At 43.8% G+C, this 22,222-nt stretch overlaps 1 protein-coding gene across 5 annotated transcripts in view; it reads right to left on the bottom strand.

Annotated features, from left to right (window-relative positions):
* Window positions 1-19,620, bottom strand: part of LOC111874200 — a 40,298-nt gene extending 20,678 nt beyond the window's left edge. For 2 of the 5 annotated variants that reach the window (XM_033755369.1, XM_033755370.1), the window contains exons 1-2: window positions 19,543-19,620; window positions 3,285-3,512 (exon numbers count right to left, since the gene is read on the bottom strand). The gene's annotated coding sequence lies outside the window, so the exon portion shown is untranslated. The remainder of the gene's footprint in view (window positions 1-3,284; window positions 3,513-19,542) is intronic. The other 3 variants (XM_023869496.2, XM_023869494.2, XM_023869497.2) reach the window with 2 other exon arrangements.
* Window positions 19,621-22,222: the final 2,602 nt, after the last annotated feature.

Genomic DNA, 22,222 nt, shown 5'->3' with positions numbered 1-22,222 from the left:
TATGTCTAGTTATTTACGGATGACATCAAAATATCTTGCGAAAAGAGCTGGAATATATCTGACGTCACTAAGACAAACAATGTAATAGGCTAATCAGAGCCTCCCGAACGTTCTGTGAACAATACGACTGATGCGCTTGCGTGACTGGCCGCCATTATACATGTCTCCAGGGCCCCCAGTGTAACGAAGCGGTCGCACAAAGCCCCGTGACTATCTCCAACCAGACCGCCTATTTAACAATCATAACAATTCCTTCTGTCACAAGAGGAAGCGTGGGTCCTACAGGTTGCTCGCAAAACATTACACATGAAAATCGATATGGAATTCAGTATCGGTATGAAATCATTTTACAAGTTAAGACTCTCATAAATTGTTCAAGTAAAAAATGTAAACTTGTCCCTGTGTTTAAGTAATTAAGCACAAGGCAATGAAGACGTGTGGTGGAATTGAGGTATAGCTCCACACTTTTTAACACCGGCACTAGTTGAAGCTGTAATTACGAGATATGGGTTTATCGACACGTTAAATTCATATTGATATTACATGATTCTTGCCTATATAATAGTGTAGGTGATCCCTTCGAAACATTATATTTATACCAGACTACACGATGTAACATCCCCCCCAAAAAGAGTGATGATCATTTTTGCCGCCGTGAGAACCACACATCTAACAAATATAAATTAATTTATGTAACCAAGAAATTATACGGTAAAGGCATATCGATATGTCAAATAAATATTGATATTCTCCTCGATACATCATTGGGTAGATCTATCGATTACCATTTCATATCCCTGTAATTGTTCTTCATCGAGTCTTGATAACTTCAGGCGTACTCTTCAACATTTTTGGAAGTTAACATGAAAATTTCCATTTCTAATGTAAACCTCACCGGTCACGGTAGCCGAGCGGTCTAAGGCATGTACTGTCTTCGATCGCTCGGAAGCCGGGATCGTGGGTTCGAATCCCACTCAGGGCATGGATGTTTGTGTGCGTTTTTCTGTGTTTGTGTACAGGTAGAGGCCTTGCGACGAGCTGATCACCCGCCCAAGGAGTCCTACCGAATGCGTAAGATCTAGTAAAACCGAAGTGAACAGAGAAGTTCATGGAGGTAGGCCTAGGCCCACTGGGGCTGTAGTGCCAAGGGGGAAAAAAATGTAAACCTCACTTCGTGTGGCGCAACCTATTTTAAAACACAATGAATTCCCGCAGATCGAGTCTTGGCGGTATATCCGTTACTTGTGCTATCTTTAGCAATAATTTCAGATACAGCATTTTTATAGCTCGAGTCAGCATCGATCTTTTCGCTACGAAACTCCAGTATTTATAAGACACTGCCCACAAGCTATTAATCACGTCCCTTTATGTTCAACGAGAACAAAATAGGATAAATCGATCCAACGTTATGTTTCAGTAGTAAGAAAACTAACATTGCATTCCTGTGTTCATGGGTTTGAACTTCGGCTATTCTGTTGAAGCATTTCTTGGTTTTCCAAGGTAATCTCAGGACTACGTTGGGGTAGTATCTTAATGCTTCCAAACTCAAAGCGATGTAATTCTTGAAGATTACAGTCTTCTGGGTTGCAACGCCGTATAGTTCGGAGACAGCCCGACGTTTCGGAGGAACATACCACCATCTTCAGCGTCGAAGAGTAAGCCCAGCGAGAAACCGGCAGGAGCAAGAGGCATAGCTTGCAGCGGGAGCTGACCTGCACTTCCCATGACATCAAGATAGAACAGAGACGCCGAAAAGGTGGGCATTCCAGTTAGGGAGGAACTGCGTCTTGCTGTCACAACGACAAAAAATTGAAAATAAGTGCGGAGAAGGAATGATTCATTCGGTCGGAAAGTTTGTACGAAAATGGTGCCGCAGAACCTCAATAATCACAAATTTCAGCGGGGAGGGTTTTCTGGGGGGGCATTGATTGTGGTCGGGTAAATTGCTGCTGGCCCTCGCCAGCATAGTCATTCTTGCTTCCGAATCATACGGGATTCAAGACCACAGTTTTCTATCTCACGACTCTGGGAGTCTTGCCACAGTGAGAATGAACGTGCTGGCGAGGACCACCAGCAATCTACCTGACCAAATAACCATCGATGCCCCCTCTCCCAAAAGAAATACCCCACTTACTTACCACATCTCGCTCTGTCTGACGTTTTTCTCTCCCCTACCATGAAGAATCATCTCAGGAGATCACGTTTTTGGAATCGTGGAAGAGATTCTGAAGGCCACGAAGCCCATTCTGAACAACCAGCAGGAGACTGACTTCTGGAAGAGCTTTCACATTTGGAAACAACGCTGAAATTCATGTACAGTTACAGGAGAGGCCTGTTCTGAAGGATACCACCACAGCTCAGAACAAAATCTAATGCAGTGTCCGTGAATATATTCTCGTTACTAAACTGCCAACTCTCACAATTAGCTAACTCCACGGAACTGACAGCTTCACGAGAAGCCACCAGTTCCTCAGCTATTCAAGAATTTCGCAACATTTTGTGGAACCCGAAGGTTCACTACCGTGTTCACAAGAGTCCTCCACTGCTCCCTATCCTGAGCCAGATCAATCCATTCTATACAACCCCGGCCTATAACTCTAAGATCCGTTTTATTGTTGTGACAGATTGGGCCGTTTTTAGGAAACGAATAGGTAAACACGTTCCAAAGCGTAAAGAATAAAGTCCATTGCTACGCAACGGTTCTATGGTTCACTGCTTCACTGTTGAAAATGGATAACCGCAGCAACAAATTGTAGGTTACATAGTAACGACTTCTTAAAAGAGAGATACGCGAAGTGACACCCTTCGAGGCGTTGTCTACTTTCAAGGCTGCCTAATAATTTTAACCAGTCTTTATGTGGTGTAGTTGCACTAACTTTTAGAGTGATATTATTGTTCGTAGTTACGAAGTGTTATATTTCCACCTGGTGAATATCCGAATATCCAAAAAATCTATTTGCTAATTCAAACCCGCGTGTAAAGTCACTAATACACGTGACAATATTCTTCCTCCTACCTACGTCTAGGTCTCCCCAGTGCGCTCATCTTCGCCAAAATTCGTGCTACATGCCCAGCCCATCTCACCTTTGACTTGATTGTTCTAATTATGAAGCTCCTCATTATGCAGTTTTTTTCCCAACACTTTCCAAACGTGTCAAGGAGTCACAGTGCAACACAAACTAATAACAAATTTCTCTACGCATGGACACTCTAATTGCAAGACAGTGCTATGTCCATAAGCGCTACAAAGTGACAAACATTCGAAGCTGAGGCCGTTAACTTACTCTCTGGGACGGTCCAGGAGGTTGCCAGGAACCTAAATCAAAGTACGATCGCTTCCCGTGGAGTCATGTCCGATACTGTACACAGAATGACAGAAGCACATCGATCCAGTCTCTAATTACTTCTGCTCAGACTCAGCGGAGCAAGTCTCATTGGTCCGGAGGCGTGGCACGTCAAGCGGGTCCCGTACACTGCACGGGGCTTAAGCCGCCCGAACTCAAGAGACGTTTCTGAAGTAAAGTAATGCAGAATATTTTGGTTACTAATGGGAGTTGTATTCGTCGGAGAGGAAAATGGTTTATGTTTATGGGCATAAACAGGCGTACTTAGTAAATCAAAGTGATGTCACTCCGGCAACAGCAGGACGAGGCGCGTTATAGAGTCTGCTCGAAGGTGTTCTTTTCTCCTAAAACAGAATGTTATTTGTGACGATGGTACATGTTTCTGGACATTATCCATCCTCCTGTCTTTATTTAAAGAAATACAGTGTTTCGGAGACTGGATTCTGTCTCCGTCTTCATGTAAAACCTACTGAGTTGGGCCCAGTCGATAGAGCTACCTTCGGAGATATACTAGTTCTATCGATTGGGCCCAAATGAAGACGGAGACAGAATCCAGTCTCCGAAACGTTGCGTGTTTTAAATAAAAACAGGAGGATAGATAATGTCCAGAAGCACAATGACTGTAAGAATTTTATAACCTTGACGCGGGCGTATAAGATCGCTTATAGTTTTCTCTATTTAATTTAAGCCCAATGATTTTATAATAGGTAGGCATACAGTAAAACCTCGGTAATCCAGATTAATTGGGAGGGAGAGTTCATTCGGATTAAGCGACAATCCGGATTTCTTAAGTAAAAGGTAGTCTTAAAAGAAGAAAAAACTCAGTACACACATAAATTTTAAATTTAATGATATAGGTAGTGATGACGAAAATAAATTACAAAATATCACTGTAAAAGTTATCCCTGTAACAGGCCGTGGAGACCCATAGGGCTGTGAGACGTCGAGGCTCCCACATTTTCTAGGCAATCGGCTCATAGATGACGGTGAGGCTGTCAGCCTTACGCGCCGGCCGCCCTTTACCCCCAGGAAGATTGCTGGTACTCATTTCTGTTCGAGGCTGAGTCGATCCCAGAATCATAGTGCGGGTGGTAGGATTAGGTTATCTAAACAAGAAGCATAGACGCACAATGAACCTTGACCTATGAATCGTATCTTAACTTCGAAACCCATCACGCGATTTGATTGAATTTGTGCAACTGCTCGCGTGTCCAGGGGCACGTGAAGCTATTTGAGGAGAAAGGTGAAGACTGCGAACTGGTAACGAAGCAGCTTACAGTTTCGATGGGTGGCAAATCTAAGCGTCTTCAAGTCTATTTTCGAGGTGAAAACGGCCAAAATTCGAAGTGTACATCGGCAGTGATTTCCTTCCAATTTTCCTCTAGCTGAAGCCGTAAAAAGGCAAAGGTATCCCTGTAACAGCCCGTGGAGGTCCATATAGCTGTGAGACGTCGAGGCTCCCACATTTTCTAGACAGTAGACTCACAGATGGCGGTGAGGTACTCAGCCTTACACGTCGGCCGCCATTTACCTCTCACGAAGATTCCTGGTACTCATTTCTGTTTGAGGCTGAGTCGACCCCAGGGCCATAGGGCGGTTGGAAGGATTAGATCAATTGAAAAATGCAATAATATCATCGGGAATCCAACCCGTGACCTATGGGCTAGTAACATGGTGCCTCAACCAACTATGCTATCACATACCCCCATAGATGAAGCCGTAGTACATCAAATATGTAACGACTGCTTCCTTCCACATCCCTTTCAATTCATTAATTCCTAATCACCCCATAATTGGACATTATATAATCTCAGTAACTGAAAGCGTCGATAAATAAACCAAAAATAAAATAAATCCTCACTGAGAAAATTCGTTTCGGGGGGCGGGTAACACTTCGGGCTTGCATTCATTAGGTGATCGGTTTGAATCTCGACTTAATGATAGAGATTTTCGTAATTTTTCCTCAGTTCTTCCAGACGAGCGCAAGATTGTACATTGAAACAGGTCACGACCACTTCCTTCCCTCTAAATTTCCCATTCACATTTCATTAATCATCCCACAACTCGCTGCTATATACCTCAGCTATCGAAAGCATCGTTAAATAAACCACAGATACATAAATGGATATAAAATAAATTACTCTAAGTATTTAAATATGTAATTATCCTTGGACCTTCCGTAATCAGGTCTGGGGGCCTTATATGGCCTTCGAAATTATTTCGGAACAGATTTAAGACAAATGTGAGAAAATCACGTGTAAGGCAGAAAATTACAGCACAAAGCTTATTTCGGGACTCTTTCATGTTCTACAGCTACCGGGGTCGGTAGTCAGTACGGCAGTCGACTGACCACATTGATTTCTTTCGAGGTTTTCCTCAATAAATACAAATTAAAATAGGCAATGTCTGTGAAGAGTACAACATTCTGTGATATAAAGCCATGGAATCAGTTGAAAGTCAACTGACGTTTCGGAGGAACATGTTGCTTCTATCTTCAGTGTCGAAGAAGAAACCAAAGTTAAAGGTGGCAAGCAGAGTTCTACTGATGGCTGAAGATGGAGGCCATATGTTGTTCCGAAACGTCGATTGCTTTTCAACGGACTACACGGCCTTATCTCCCAGAAGATAGTACTCTTCATAACCACCGCTGTAAGAACCTCAAATTCTGTATGGGGAATGGTTGCTTTCTCCCACGAAATCTCAAATCCATTATCGTACCAGTAAAGTGGAGACAGAAAGTCTCCCCGAAAGGTGTTACTGCGAGGTTGGATAAGTGTCGACTTCCTAAGCCTCGTAGAAATAATCCCTATACATGAAAAGCGTCATTTATAGTTCTTTTGTATGGACATGAAACATGGTTTCTTCGTTTAAGACAAGGATGTATATAAATTAGAATCGTTTTAAAATAAAATATCTAGAATAATCTGTACCTAAGATGGATGAAGCAAGTGGATAGTCAATTGATAGATTGTGACTATAGACGGGGTTTGGACTGATGACCGGATTTATTGGACTCTTTGACAGAGCGCGTGATTACAGTTCATTATTACACACACTGGTTTTCACAGTCTTGTCATCACTGTTGTTGCTTGGCAGTGGATTCCAATGGCGGACGTTCCCCTTCCTCTAGGTTTCCGACCTGTCTCTGACTTCAGCTGCCAGTTTCTAACAACAGCTCGCAACGATTGAATGCCAGCAGTCCTCTGACTACAACTACCAACTGGTCCTGCTTATAACATCACTGGACGGACCGCGTAGAAAACGGCTCTTCCGCTACTTCTGCATTCTCTTGCTGCCGTGGAAACATGCTTGTTTGTGGAGCCGTTACTTAGCAGTGGTTGTTGTATAGTTTCTTACTTCTAGATTGTTGCCTAGCAACGGGTTTACTTGCTTTAATATTTACACAATGGTTAACTTTTTTATTTATGCAAGTCATGTAGCATTGTTGTGAAACCCAGAAGGCTTATATAGGCTAGTTAGCAAGAATTTTTTCTTTTCCACAACGTCTAGACCGGTTCTGGAGCCAACCCAGCCCCCTATCCGATGGGTACCGGGCGCTCTTTCTCCGGGGGGCAAAGTGGCTTACCTCCAACTAATGCTGAGGTCAAGGAAACGTGGATCTATACATCCACTCGCCCATACGCCTTCATGGTGCAGTGCTCAATTATTTAGGCACAGGGTCGATTTTTTTATCTTAGATAGGCTGGGAATGTAGTTAGCATGGGGGAAAAATTCACAGAGACTTTTCATTGAAAAACATTGCAAAACGGTACTTAGAAGTCCGGAGATATGGGGGCTTATAGCGATCTCAGTGAAAATGGTTGTGTTGACGTGACGTATACGGAAATGGCATAACGTAGCATTTTGGTCGTTGGAGGGACTTTTTTATTAGTGGTGTTTAATTTTCGGGTTCTGCTATCAAACAGTCAGTTTGTTGCTGAGTTGTTAAGTAGTTCGACATCAGCATCAGTTCTATTCCATGGAACGTAAAACTTAAGTGCTACTCCATTAATATATCAGACATTAATGCCAACTTTCTGTTCGGGAGGCCTGAGTTCGTTCTAAACGACCGGTTACTGTAAATGGACTAAATTTTTCCTGAACTTCCTCGCAAATGTTACGAATGCTTTAACCCTTTAAAGACTGAATTTCTTCCAAATAATATATACAAATCCAGCTCGTACCTCATAGGAAACACATTACGTCTCCGCTACAGAGCCAAACCAGTTAATAAAGTTTAGGGAAACAGTCGCTGTTTACAGCGAGAATCGGACGGAACACAAACACACTGTGGGCAGAATGCATAGTTCTAGTATGTTATAGCATATGGTAAATATAGTAACCACTGGGTTTAAAGGTTTGAAATACTTGGCAACTAAGTGATCAAAATTTATAATTTACAACCACCTCAGCATGAAGCAACACTTTTAAAACAATGCTACAAAAGAGTGAGAAATATAAGCTATAGAAAAAAAACAGATTTGGTCGACTTAATGTACACGATACGGTTTCAGTACGTTAACACTAGCGGTGGTGATTCAAGTTTCCCTGGGTTCGACCCCAATTAAGGCAGTTTCAATTACGCTACTTCTCAGTTAACACCTCAGAACATACCTGATTGGCACTGAAGTTGTAGGACATGACTGCACCTCCGGAGTCTGACAGTTTTTTCAACAAGCGACGTTCCCGTGGTAACCACGCCTCCGTTACACCTAACGGCGACGCGCGGAACTATCGCTCACTACAACGCAAGATCTTCATCAGGCACCGGCAGGGGTCTGGTCAGGACACGGGCTACAGGTTTTAAATATTGATTTATGATTGATTTAGCAACGATATCGGAAACTCAGACAATATAACATCGAACCGTACGATAATTAGTGAATAATAAATTGGAAAGGATGTGAAAGGATGAGATTCTGCGTTAATTTGAAGTATAATTCTGGCTTTAGGCAAAGAACAAATTAAAAGCAAATAATTGATTGACGTGTATTTAGGATTTTGACCGTTCTCACTTCTAATCTGAGGATATTTCAAGTTCAGAGGTGCACCCATCAAAACTCTATTCTATCATGGCTCTACAGCCCCTTGTTGGGCCTTGCTTCAGTTTCATAATCTATAAACAGTCGGTAGGACTCCTTGGATGGGGGATCAGCCCGTCGCAAGGCCTCTACTTATACACAAAACAAACAGAATAAACGCACACAGATATCCATGCCTTGAGTATGATTCGAACTAACGATCCAAGTGTGTCAGCGGGCGAAGACGGTTCATGTCTTAGATTGCGCGGCCACTGTGACCGGCCACCAGAATTCTATATTACATTATTACTAACTCGCATTAATCACTGAGGGGACTGAGACAAACCACGAAAAATTTTAGTCAGTCCAGCCGTTCTCTGGAGGGAAATCTGAACCCAGGACACCAAAATATGAAGCCGGAGTGTCGCGAAATTCACCGTTTACGGAAAAATATCAATTTTGTTCTGTAGTGAATTATTCGAAATCGTGTAAAGGAACGATTACAACTGAAACAGTAATAGGCTTCACCCGGTCGGACCCGCTCTGAGGTTCGATTCCCGAGTAATTGGCCCGTTATTGATTGGTTCGTGAGGGGACTGGTACGGGCTGGGCATGACGCCGGCTGTCAAGTGTCCAGACATCGTAGCTTTGTTGACGGCGTCGCAAAAATTCTTGCCACTAATTAACCAGAGACTCTCAAAGCACGCCCATAGCGGAAGTAAATCCACAGAGCTGAGTCCTTCTTGACAAGTCTCCAGTCGCTCAACTACTAAAGAATGGGACCCCAAGGTTCATTACCATTTTCACCACAGCGGTCACATCAGGTCTACATAGAGTACACATTACTTATCTTCCTGTTGTCCCTGTGCTTGATTAATTGAGCAACATGTCATCAAGACGTATGGGGGACTGGAGATATAGCTCCACAATTCTTAATCTTGGCACTAGAGGAAGGCGAGTGGTCAGCGTCTTGTTCCGGCCGTTTGACCCTTGCGGATACAGCCCCGCCCTGGTATCCATTGCATAGGAGGCTGGATGGGCCCCAAAGCCGACATAGACGTTACGAAGTAGAAAAAAAAATAGTTGCCTATGCAGGGAATCTAACCCAGATGCCCCTGTCGTCCAGCCCATAGCCTAACATTTAAATGTCAACACATATTTCAAACAAAAGCTGGCCACCTCGATGCCCTCTGTATTCGGAGTTTATAACTATTACTTTTCTTATGATGTCTCGTTTCTTGAGAAACTGTTCATGTAAATTGGGGGTTTTAAAATAGGCCAATTTCAATGAAATTAAATTCGTCCGACAAATTGTTTTATTCTTTCATGATTTATTTCTTGGACATTACGATATCTAATGATGATAATGATTAGTGAATAGTGACTTACAAAGGTTATACAAGGAAGAAGAGGAGCACGCAATAGCGTAGTTGGTTGAGGTACTTTGCTACAAGCCGGAAGGACGCGGGTTCGATTCCCTTTGGAATCATTCAATTTTTTCAGTTGGCCTAATCCTTTCACCCACATTATAGTCGTAGGATCGACTCAGCCTCTAACAGAAATGAGTACCAGGAATCTTCCTGGCGGTAAAGAACTGCCGGCGCGTAAGGCTGACAGCCTTACCGCCAACTGTGAGCCGACTGTCTAGAATATGTGGGAGCCTCGACGTCTCACAAACCTATGGGTCTCCAAGGCCTGTTACAGAGATAGCGTTACCTTAGCTGCTTCGTTAAAGAAGCAGATCGAAAGAGATAAAACAGGAGACGGAAAAGTAGTGGGATGTAACGCTGTAGAGTCCGGTAGAATTACAGCTACGTTTCAGAGAAACATATTACCTACATCTTCAGGGTTTAAGACTAAGCCAAGCCTGCATCTTGCTGACTCCTTGCATGTTTTCCTCTTCGAAACCCAAGATGGAGACAGTGTGTTCCTCTGGACTACACGGCGTCACATCTTAGTTACCACCGCGATATCTTCAGATCTAAAATATAGCCTCCAGCCCTATGTAGTCTGCCTTAAGGTCATGTGATGTACATTGAATTGAAGGCCTATTCACGCCCTCCGAAATGTTAAGGGTGTGTTCGTTAGAAAAAAAAAATACAGAATAGTTATGCAGTCGGTATAGTGCCTGCCTACGGGCTGGGCGGCCGAGAGGTTGGAGTTCGAGTTCCGGTAGGGGTAAGACTTTTCTCTTCCCCATGTCATCCAGACCTGTCCTGGGGCCCACCCAGCCTATCCAATGGGTACCGGGAGCTCTTTCCCGGGGGTAAAGCGGCCGGGACGTGAAGCTGATCACTCACCTCCAGCTAGTGACGAGGTCAAGAATACGTGAATTTACGCCATGTACTCCCCCATGTGTCTTCATGGCGTAACACTTAATGAAGAACAGGGACTTCACCACTTTTTATGCATTTACTTGGTCCGATATAACAGAGATCAGTAAAAGAACTGGTTAAGATTGTGCTTCTGCAAATGCCATTCTGAGAGCCCACAAAACCAACTGGAGCAACGACAGAAGGCTTATGTAGCTACTTCCCTGTCTAGAAACCGAGTGAATGCTTAGTCGAAACAACAGACTACTACTACCATGAGGAAATCAAGTCTATAATATCATGTTAATATTATTGAAAAATTCAGATCCTACCTCACAGAAAACACGTCTCCATGACAAACATAAACTTGTTTATTTTGAAACTCATATTACCGTGGGGAGGCGGGTTCGAATACCTCCACCGTAGCCCTGTGAGTCGTAGAAGGCAACGAAAAAGGACCCAGTGTCTGGGGGTATAACTGGGCTACCCTGTTCCTGCGGGATCTAAATACGAGGACCTGGCCCTCCAGGTTGGGGGAGTCTCGAATCTGAGACAGTAAAACAGGGTCATGAGTCCCGCGGGACTAAGATCCGGGGATGTCTGCGCTGGCGAGGACCAGCAGCAATTGTAAACGATAGACCCGCCCTGTCGTCAGAGAAGGCGCCCCGCATCAAGAAACCCGCAACTGCATGACAGTAACAGAAATCTGGTCTTGGACCCGAGATGGGGGCTTGACGCCAAGACAGAGTGGCTGACTGACCGTCGGGCGTAACATAACTTTGAAAATCATATGAAACCAGGAACAGAACTATGCATTGTGGACATTATTTCTGGACGCTAAACCGGGTGGTACATATAGTAACCACTGTGCTCTAATACATCTGGGAGGCTCTCGCATCATTAGGGCTCAACATTGATTTGTCGCCGTCGGGGGCGTGTCTTGTCGCCATTGGCTGGGGGGCGTGTCCTGCTGGAGCCAGTGGATGCTGTGCCTCTGATGGGCACAGTGCCGCCGGCAGCCTCCCCGACAGGACCACGGGACGTACGTAGCTGTGTGGTACAGGACGTCTGCTGCCAGGTGAGTTCTCAAACTGTGATCCGCGACTTCTTTACAAGAATACAGTGGCTAGCCGTCCGAAATTTGTCATCACAATCTCGAACATGCATGGGAGAGATGAATACAAAAATTTCTGCCGGAAAATGAACCAGGATACCGCAGTCGGTATAGCTACAAGCTGAATGGCCGGGGTTCAATTCCCGGCAGGATGAAGAGATTTATACTCTATTCCACAGCGTCCAGACCCACTCTGGGCCCCACCCAGCCTCCTATTCTACGAGAACCGGGGGCTCTTTCCCGGAGGCTGAAACGGCCGGGGTGTGAAGCTGACAATTCACCTCCATCTAGTGCCGAGGTTAAGAATGATGGAGCTATACCTCCATGACATCATACGTCTCCATGGCGCAGTGCTTCATTAAGTAAAAAAAGTTAAAGTTGTCCCTTTTGAGCACTATATCATGAAGACGTATGGGAGAGTGTATGTATAAATCCACGTTTTCTTGACCTCGGCACTAGTTGGTGGTGAGTGGTCAGCTTCACGCCACGCCGTTTCATCCCCGAGGAAAGAGCCCCCTTTGGGTGGGCCCCAGAGCGGTGTGGACGTCGTGGAGATGAGAAAATTGTTGACCCTACCGGAAATCGAACACGTAGCAAGTCGCTATACCGACGGCCATATCCCGGCTCCGCGCTTTTAAGTATAGAATAAATTTACTTTATATTTCCGACCACATAGATGACCTAGGCTTAGATAATATTAAAATAGGAACACTGTAGCCTTCCCTCGGGTCCCCTACAAAGCGGACAATGAAAAAAAAAAAAAGTAAAGCTATCCCTGTACCAGGCCGTGAAGGCCCATAGGGTTGTGAGACGTTGAGGGTCCCACATTATCTAGACAGTCGGCTCACAGATGGCGGTAAGGTTGTCAGCCTTACGCGCCGGCCACGCTTTACTCCCCAAGAAAATTATTTAATTAATTCCTGGTACTCATTTCTGTTAGAGGCTGAGTGAACCCCAGGGCCATAGTGCGCCTGGAAGCATTAGGTCAATTGAAAAAAAAACAATGACCTCATCGGGACTTGAACCCGCGACCTTCCGGCTTGTAGCCCCTCAACCAACTACGCTACCGCGTAGCTACTCAAGATGGACTCGGCTTCAAGGTAACGTAACGTAGGCTGCTGATATGGGCTGGATACGTAACATGCTATCACTGCATGGGAAATGCATTGGCAATTCTGTTCCGAAACCTTCAGGGGAAGGCACCGAACAGTAGGAATCTTACAGAAGTAAAGTGTAAAAATGTGTGGACTGGACTAAAATGGATTAAGGTAGGTGGGTAGCCAATGGCGAAATTTTATGAACCTTCATGTTTTGTATAGGGCACTATGCTACAAGCCGGAAGGTCGCAGGTTCAAGTCCCGATGAGGTCACTGTTTTTTTTTCAATTGACCTAATCCTTCCAGCCGCACTATGGTCCTGTGGTCGACTGAGCCTCTAACAGAAATGAGTACCAAGAATATTATTGGAATATTCTTGTGGGTAAAAGGCGGCCGGCGCCTACGGCTGACAACCTTGCCGCCATCTATGAGCGATTGTCTAGAAAATGTGGGAACCTCAACACCTCACAACCCTTTGGGCCTCCACGGCCTGGTACAGGGATACCTTTACTTTTTACATCTTTCGCATTATATGAAATTTCTTCAATAACTGAAAAAATATGGTCTATAAAATTTGGAAAAGAACCTACGTTAATGAAATCCATTTAGATACCTCACGATAAACAAAAAAGGTAAAAAAAGTTCTGTCTTCTGGAATATAACGCCATGTAGTCCGTTGAAAGCCAACCGACGGTCCGAAGGAATATGTCACCTCCACTTCCAGGGTCGAAGAATAAGCCAAGCAAGAGACTAACATGAAACCTCTGGTTTCCACCTGATTTCGCGCTGGTTTCCTGCTTGGCCTATTCTTGGACCCTGAATATAGAGATGTTTTATCCAAAATGTCGGTCGGCTTTCAACGGACTACCCGGCGTTATATCCCAGAAGATAGAACTCTTCATAGTCACAGGTATGAGAGCCTGAAATCCTGCCAAAAAATTACAAATTGGGGGAGAAACAACGAAAAACATAGCCGGTCCGTTGCCTGAATCAGATTGGGTTTTGTATATCTGCTCACTGGTAGAAAATTTCGAGAATTTTGTCAATTTTATTCGTAAATCTCGCGTCAAAAGACAGTTTCACTTCTGAAAAAAACACGAAAACATCCCATAATATTTGAATATTGGCTACAAATATAATTTTACTTATACATTTACTCTTTGGCCCTATAGTTATCTAAGCATCTTGTCCTCCTTTACGACAGATGCCAGTTTTATTATTATATACACTTTCCCTTCCTTTTCTATTATTCATCTTTTTTTTTTGCCTCCGCCTCTGCATCTAAATCTCTCGTAAATCATTCTCTGCATCTTCCTACCATCTCAAATCTGGGCCTTCCATTTTCCTTCTACCCTCTGGCTTACTTAACCACCCTTCACAACAGAAATTGAGCGGCTTCAATTTCTAGATGGCAGTGGTAGTTAGATATTTAGAATATTCCTAAGTGTTCGCGAAGTTTCTAAACACACTTACTGCCGTTGCTTAATTTTATTCTGTGGGCCCTAATGTATATCCTAAAAATTTAGGAGTTGTTTCCTCAAATGCTTATTATGCTGATCACAAAAACAGCAATAATGATAACAGCGAACAAATCGGCCGCCTGCCTGGGGCGGTGTACTTTACATATTCGATTTTCGTTAAATGTGAATTAATTTCTGGCGATCTCTTGCTTATGTCACGACCATTAATTGGCAGTATACAAAGGTGTTAATGTAAAAACGTAAATACAGAGTGTCCCAGGAGGAAAGGCCAATATTCTGAGATGTCATATTATCTGTTATTCTAAGCAAAAAAATTATATATGTACATTTGTCCTGTTCCGAACCGTTTCCGAGATACAGCTATTTCACTGCACTGTACACTGTGCACTGTACAGACGAGCAACACGTCATGTCCTCACACGAGATGCAAAATTCCNCACTGCACTGTACACTGTGCACTGTACAGACGAGCAACACGCCATGGAAAAATTCACTGATGTTGACGGTGGTAAGCATTACGCCATGAAGGTGCATGGGGAAGTGGATATATAGTTCCACATTTTCTTGACCTCGGTACTAGGTGGATGTGAGTGGTCAACTTCACGTTCCGGCCGCTTTACCCCCTGGGAAAGAGCCCCCGATACCCACTGGATAGGAGGTTGGGTGGACCCCAAAGCCGATCTGGACGACGTGGAGAAGTCAGAATTCTTGAACCTATCGGGACACGAACCCCGACCCCATGGTCATCCAGCCTGTAGCCAGTCGCTACACCGATTGCACTATCCCGGCGTCTGATGTTGACGGTGGAATTTTCGAAAATGTATTATACTAGGTTTCGGCTTCCATAAAATGCTGGGAAATTCTTGAGTAGCTGCAGAATTGGCGGCTCCTCCAGAAGGGCTCAGCTTCATGAGTAAGTATGTAAGTAAGTAAGTAAGTAAGTATTATACTAGGTAAACTGCACTAACTTTGTCACTTGAACAATAAATACCGGTATTAGAGACAGTACGTAATATCTCTTTCTTATCACCAGTTTTGGAACTGTACAGTGAAACAGCTCTATCTCGGAAACCGTTCGGAATAGGACACATGTACATATACACATTTTTGCTTCGAATGACCGACACTACGACCTCCCAGGATGTTGACCTCTCCTCCTGGGGCACCACGAAGTGCGATATCAGTGTCTGGACATTTTATTTTATTGTGAAGTTTCAAGAAACTTAATCTGTTCTCAGTTCGTGGCGGAAGGGGGGATTTCTCGTCATTTGGGGGGCGATATTTAGGTTTGAAGCGCCGCTGAACGTCATACTGGAGTTTTCAAGATTATGATGCTTCCAGCAGCGCATAGCGTCGGATGGTAGAACGAACGATAAATTGAAAATTATTTAGCAGGAAGCGATCCTGGCCTGATTGAGGTACTATCCCGGAACTTGCGTTAAGGGACTGAGGAAAGCCAAGCAAAATCCCAGTCAGGATATCCAGTGCCTCGGCCGAATTCGAAATGAGCACTTCCCGGATATAAGTCTAGAGAGTTAGCACTAGACTAGCCTGCTTGCTGACACCGTGCGGTATGTCGTTACCGAAGTTTCGGAACAAATATACTGCCGCCATCTTCAGGGTGAGAATATGGAGGCAGTAAAGGTACCTCTCTAAACCGTTTGTAACCACCTGTCGTACTCTTTATCGCCACGTAACCTCAAGTCTCAGGCAAACTCTGTTCAATGGCAGATTTGATATCAGCCCCCGAGGACGAACCCAGCTATGTCTAGTGCATGGCGCTCTGGATGGAGCCCAGAACCTTCTTCGTGGTGTTGGGTGAAATTCCAAAACTGGGCACTAAATGATTCATAGGGCTGTTACAGATGCTAGGGACCCGGGACAGCTCAGTCGGTATAGTGACGGGCTGAACTGCTTGCCCGACAGGGGCAAGAGATTCTTCTCTATACCACAGCGTCCAGACCGGCTTTGGGGCCCACCCAGCCACCTATCCAATGAGAGCCAGGGGCGATTTCCTCGGGGGTAAAGCGACTGGGCCGTGAAGCTGACCATTCCCATCTAGTGCTGAGGTTAAGATTGGTGGAGCTAAACCTCCGCTCCCAAATACGTCTCCACGGCATGGAGCATAATTGGTTAAGCATAGAAATAATTTTATTTTCTATCACAGAGGCTGAGAGACTGTCGGGAAGAGTCAACGTGGAAACTTGACAGAGAAAGGAAGGAGGCTTGGCATATTTTAACGATTTCAAACACACTGTTTACTGTGCATGGGCACCGGTATGGGGGTACGAACAAGTCTTCTGCCTCCCCCCTGGATTATGGAAAAAACGAAGAAAATAGAAATATTTTAAAATATGGTACCGTCTATATTGTAGGATGGGGAGCGCCAGGCACTTTCCCCTCCTCCTGGATTTTGAGAAAAGAATTTGAAGAAAAGATATATATACCGAAAATAAAAATATTTTTAAATGTGGTACCGTCTACATTGTCCGATGGGGAAAGCCAGGCACCTGCCCCCTCCTCGATTAAAAAAAAATCAAAACTAACGAAACATGTTTAAATGTGGCACCATCCATATTTCAGTCTATATACGATTCTAGGGCGAAAACATTCCCAAACGACTTAAGGTCCGTTCATATCATCCTGCATTGATCGTTTCATACACGTAGCGTTTCCTGAACGACATTTGTGCGAACTTTTCATATCATCGGACATGGAACCATTCGAGCTCATACTTTCTTGTAAGCATGTTGCATCTATCTACTGATGAATTGTGTGTTATATAAATTTTATTATTAGAAGAAGAGAATATTAATTAATTAATTAATTAATTAATTAATTTCTACTTGTGTAGCAATACAGTGTTATCAGAGGTTATTATAATAACTACTGAAAACACTGTATTATTATAATTATAATAATTATTATAATAATATCTAAGTCCGTCCGACGTTTGCACAGGATTTAGTGCTTGTTCTTGTACCGTGTTAAATTCTTGAGAAAAATTCATATTTCTTTGAGAATTTTGTTTCTCCTCATATGTTTGAGAGCTCCAGCTGTCACTTGATTAGCTATAGGGTAGATGGGCCGGGAGAACAAGTGGGTGTAGTCGCTGAATGGTGTATGAAGACGACTGACTCTTTCATACTGTACGTATTGCTTCCGTTATGGTCCGGCGCAGAACGTTCAGAAACGTAGCGTATCAGACAAATGTTCTCTCCGAGAATCCCGCATGGAGATGGACCGTGCCGCACCGTACAGGAAACGATTGAAGCATGATGATATCAATGTATCTATAAATACAGTACTAAAGAATATTTGTCGTGCAGGAAACGCTACGTGTATGAAACGATCAATGCATGAATTGACCTTTATACGTAATTCTGTATGCAAATTTTCTTCCTGACCTTCTCCCCGTTTTGATAACATAGTAACGGTATCTATGGCCATATATATCTATATCAGTTTCTTACCTATTCACTTCGATAGACTATAGGCGTATTCGCAAGCCGGGTTNTATCCCTTTAAAGCCTAGTGGTAGCTATATGTACCACCTGCTTTGACATACTAAAACACTGAATTCTGCACACACAGTGTATTTGTGGGTTCCGTATGGTTCTCACAATAAACAGCGACTGTTTCCCTAAGGAGCATTAACCGGTTGGGCTCTGTAGGGGAGACGTAATGTGTTTCCTGCGAGGCACGAACTGAATATTACTTAAAAGAAAATCAGCCTTTAAACGGTTAACACGTGAAAATTATCGGCATATATTGTCATTATCATATTTGTATTACTGGATTATGTATCATGATTAAGAAAATACGTGGGTAATTTCATAAATAATGCACAGGTTGGCAACACTGCGGATTATATGATGCAACAACAGTGAGCCTCACGTCAGTAACAGTTCAGGGCTTGAGAAAGAAGCGCGTTATTTTGTTTCATTTATAATGTACTCTGTTCCTAAATAACGTGAGTTAGAAATGGAGCCAGCACAGTTCTCGGGTATTGTGACTGTTGAAGATCAAAGGTCGTACATTAAGATCGAAACTTTACGTGGAAAAAACCCGACAGAAATCCACAGTGCTTTAAGTGAAGTTTGTGGCGAGTTAACAGTGGACCGTAGTACAGTTTCTCGTTGGGCTAGTCGTTTTCGTGGCGGTCGTGTGAGCATAAACGATGATCCAAGGCCAGGAAGGCCGAAAACATCAACAGATGAACGAAGTGTGAAACTTGTGTCAGATGCTCTTGAAGAAGATCGTCGTGCGACATGTGAGGAACTTTCTGAAACCACGGGGATTCCGAATTCTTACAAAGGATTTAAAGAAGAGAAAGATTTCTGCGCGATGGTTCCCTCACTGCTTGACTGCTGAACAGAAGCAGAAACGCCTCGACATTGAACCTTGATGAAAAAAATATTCGACGTTGTATCGACTTGTCGCTATTGATGAAACGTGGGTTGGAGACTTTGAACCGGAGCTGAAATCACACTCCAACGAGTGGAGGGGTCCATCTTCCCCATGACCAAAAAAATTTCGACGATCTCAATCAAAGATCAAACAAATGATTATCTTTGCTTATGATCACCAGGAATCATCGTGACAGAGAGAGTTCCGTGCGGGAAAAGTGTCACAGCAGTTTATTATCATGACTTTATGCAAAATCTGAGCAGAAAAATGCACAAAAACCGACTTCAGTTGATCGAGGCTGCGCCTATCATTCTCCATGACAACGCTCGCCCGCACATCGGCAATGTTGCAACAGAAAAGCTGTGCCAATACGGTTGGGAGGTGTTGCCTCATGCTCCCTACAGCCCGGACGTGAGTCCACCAGACTTCGACTTATTCCCAAAGTTGAAACAACCTATGCGAGGCCGTCGTTTTCCCTCTCTGAAAGAGCTTTCTGCTGCAGTACCCGAGCCTTCGACAGATAAAGAAAGATGGTGTCCTGGATGGAATAGTAAAGCTTCCCATACGTTGGGACTCGGTCATTGAGAAGCAGGGGGACTATATTGAAGGACTGTAAAGAGATATTAAAAAAATTAAACATGGACGTAAACAAAAAATTGTGTGCATTATTTCTGAAATGACCTACGTATAACGCTCTAAATAAAACACCAAACATATTGAGCCGGCACACGTACATCATACGACAAGAGAATAATCTACTTACTTATTTAACATCAGCGTTATGTTGCCTATTCCTCCTTTGATCCGTGGTCGTCCGGGTCGTCCGTATCTGCGTTTGAACTACAAACGACAGGCTACAACTGCATAAGGTATTGTGCATTAGACTTCTGTTGCGTCTGCGTAAATTGTAGGCCCATTCGTGTTGGTTAAAACAGGTCACGTGTTCTGTCAAACAAGCTCTCATTTTATTCAAATCTTTGTCCCTCAATCAGGCGTCTAAAGAAGCATACACGACCTCGATCGGTCACCTAATTATGCATAGGAGAACAAAGCCAGTCCTTACTGAGGACAAAAAAAAAACCATAAATATACTCTCTGGGCGAAATGTCAACTTTTTTTTTAATTCGCTTAGTGGGGTGTGGAGTCCAGCTGGGTCCACTTGGCACGGCGGCCACTGATTAGCTTATTGTATCTGCCCCGGGTGATTATGATGATGGAGAATTTGGTAGAATGAAGATTGGCAGGGGAAACCGAAGTACTCGGAGAAAACCCGCCCCAGCGCCACTTCGTCCACCACAAATCCCACTTGAAGAGACCCGGGATCGAACCTGGGCCGCCACGATGGGAAACCAGCGACTAACCGCTTGAGCTATGGCGCGGCCCAAATGTCAAGTTACTGAATGTTAAAGTAGCAGGTACACATAATTATCACTGTCCTTTAATGGTTTAAATTGCTAGTGGCCTATCATTATTCACACTTCTGGGTATTTTCTATTGCGACATCGATATCCTGACTGACGTTATCATGGTCTTCCTCAGTATCTTCAAGAAAATTCTGGGATAGTACCTTGACTAGATCTATATCCCTAAGATATACTGTTTTAACGTAAAGAAGAGGAAGGCAGGAAGGGGGAGAGGGATAGCCCGTGTCTGGCCATGTGGGATTTTCGGTGGACAAAGTGGCGCTGGGACACATTTTTTCCTAGTACTTCGGTTTCCCTTGCCAATTTTCATTCCATCAATTGCTCCACAGTTACCATCATCTACCATGTGGGGCTGGTACCATAGGCCAATAGTGGCCGCAGTACCAAGTGGACTCAGCTTAACCCCATTAAAAAGTAAGTGAAGTAAACGGGTCTGGTCAAGTGGGATTTGTGGTGGAAAAAAGTGGCGCTGGGGAGGGTTTTCTCCGAGTACTTCCAAATTCTCCACCATCATAATCACCCGGGGCAGGCTGCAATAGGCCAATCAGTGGCCGCCGTGCCAAGTGGACCAAGTTGGACTCCCCCCCCCCCATGCGAAGTAAAGTAAATACATCCCTGTAACAGGCTGTGGAGGCCTATAGGATTGTGAGATGTTGAGGTTCCCACATTTTCTAGATAATCGGCTCATAGATGGCGGTAAGGTTGTCAGCCTTACGCGCCGGCCGCCCTTTACTCCGAAGAATATTCCAAGAATATTCCTGGTACTTATTTCTGTTAGAGGCTGAGTTGACCCCAGGGCCATAGTGCGGCTGGAAGGATTAGGTAAATTGAAGAAATCCGCCTCATCGGGATTCGATCCCGCGACCTTCCGGCTTGTAGCATAGTGCCCCAACCAACTACGATACCGCTTGCGAATAATAATAATAATAATAATAATAATAATAATAAGAAGAAGAATAAAGGGGAGAAGGATGGTGATAAGACGGACAAATGAAAAAGACACGGAATAAGGAAGGCGGAAAGGAAGGAGATAAAGGTATGGATGTTCGTATATGAATAACAAATGAAGTTACTTCTCGCTGAATATTCAGCAGGTATTACACTAGTACACAAATTTTACAGCTCTAGGGCTTGAAAATGCACATTTCTACATCCATTCCGTAAGTTGCAGTCCCATCAAAGTGTACGTATGTGATACGATCTGAGGTTGGTAGATTTCGTGCGTTCGGATAGCTCTATCAAAGATTCATGGTATTGGTCTCACCGGACTGAATAATTCCGCGTATCTCACGCATTCACAGTGCATCGCTTTTACTGCATCTGTAAATCTACGCATGTCAACACCGCAGAATTAGTGGCTCGCCATAAAATATTAACCACAAGACTGCCACTTGGGGAGATCGTACCCGCCAGTAAAATCTCAGGGTAGATCGTCTTTGAGTCCAATAGCTGTACTGTGCTTCAGTTTCGCTAAGGAGACGATGATGGCGAAGTTTCAAGAAATCAAAGTACGGCAAATTTATAGCAAAGAATGGAAATTGACAGGGAAAACCGGAGTACGCATTTAACAATCATTTTCGCTCAGCGAGACCGAGAGTTGCTGTGTATTAATAACATTTCTGCTTCCTATTCGGGGATTCCCCGTGTTCTCTTTGTTTATTTAGCCACATGCATGCCACATACGGAACATACCAACTAGATCGGCTTGAGTTTATTGCAATAAAACCGTCACAGCCGAAGATATCTGTTTTTAATAAATTGGTATAACACTTTTCTCAATAGATGGCATTAATTATGGAGCACCGACTGCCGATATTAAGAAGATATACGTATACCTTCTTCAAGTACAATTAGAAAGATCAAGTCAAAGAGGATGAGATGGGTAGGGCACGTAGCACGCACGGGGAGAGAAGGAATGCATATGGGATTTTGGTGGGAAAGCCAGAAGGAAAGAGACCACTGGGAAGATATAGACGTATGTAGGAGAGTAATATTAAAATGGAACTTAGAGAGATAGGA

Source organism: Cryptotermes secundus, unplaced genomic scaffold (genome assembly GCF_002891405.2).
Source record: "Cryptotermes secundus unplaced genomic scaffold, Csec_1.0 scaffold26, whole genome shotgun sequence".
NCBI lineage: Eukaryota > Metazoa > Arthropoda > Insecta > Blattodea > Kalotermitidae > Cryptotermes > Cryptotermes secundus.
Note: the sequence above shows the minus strand (reverse complement) of the source record. Positions and strands in the feature narration are given on the sequence as shown.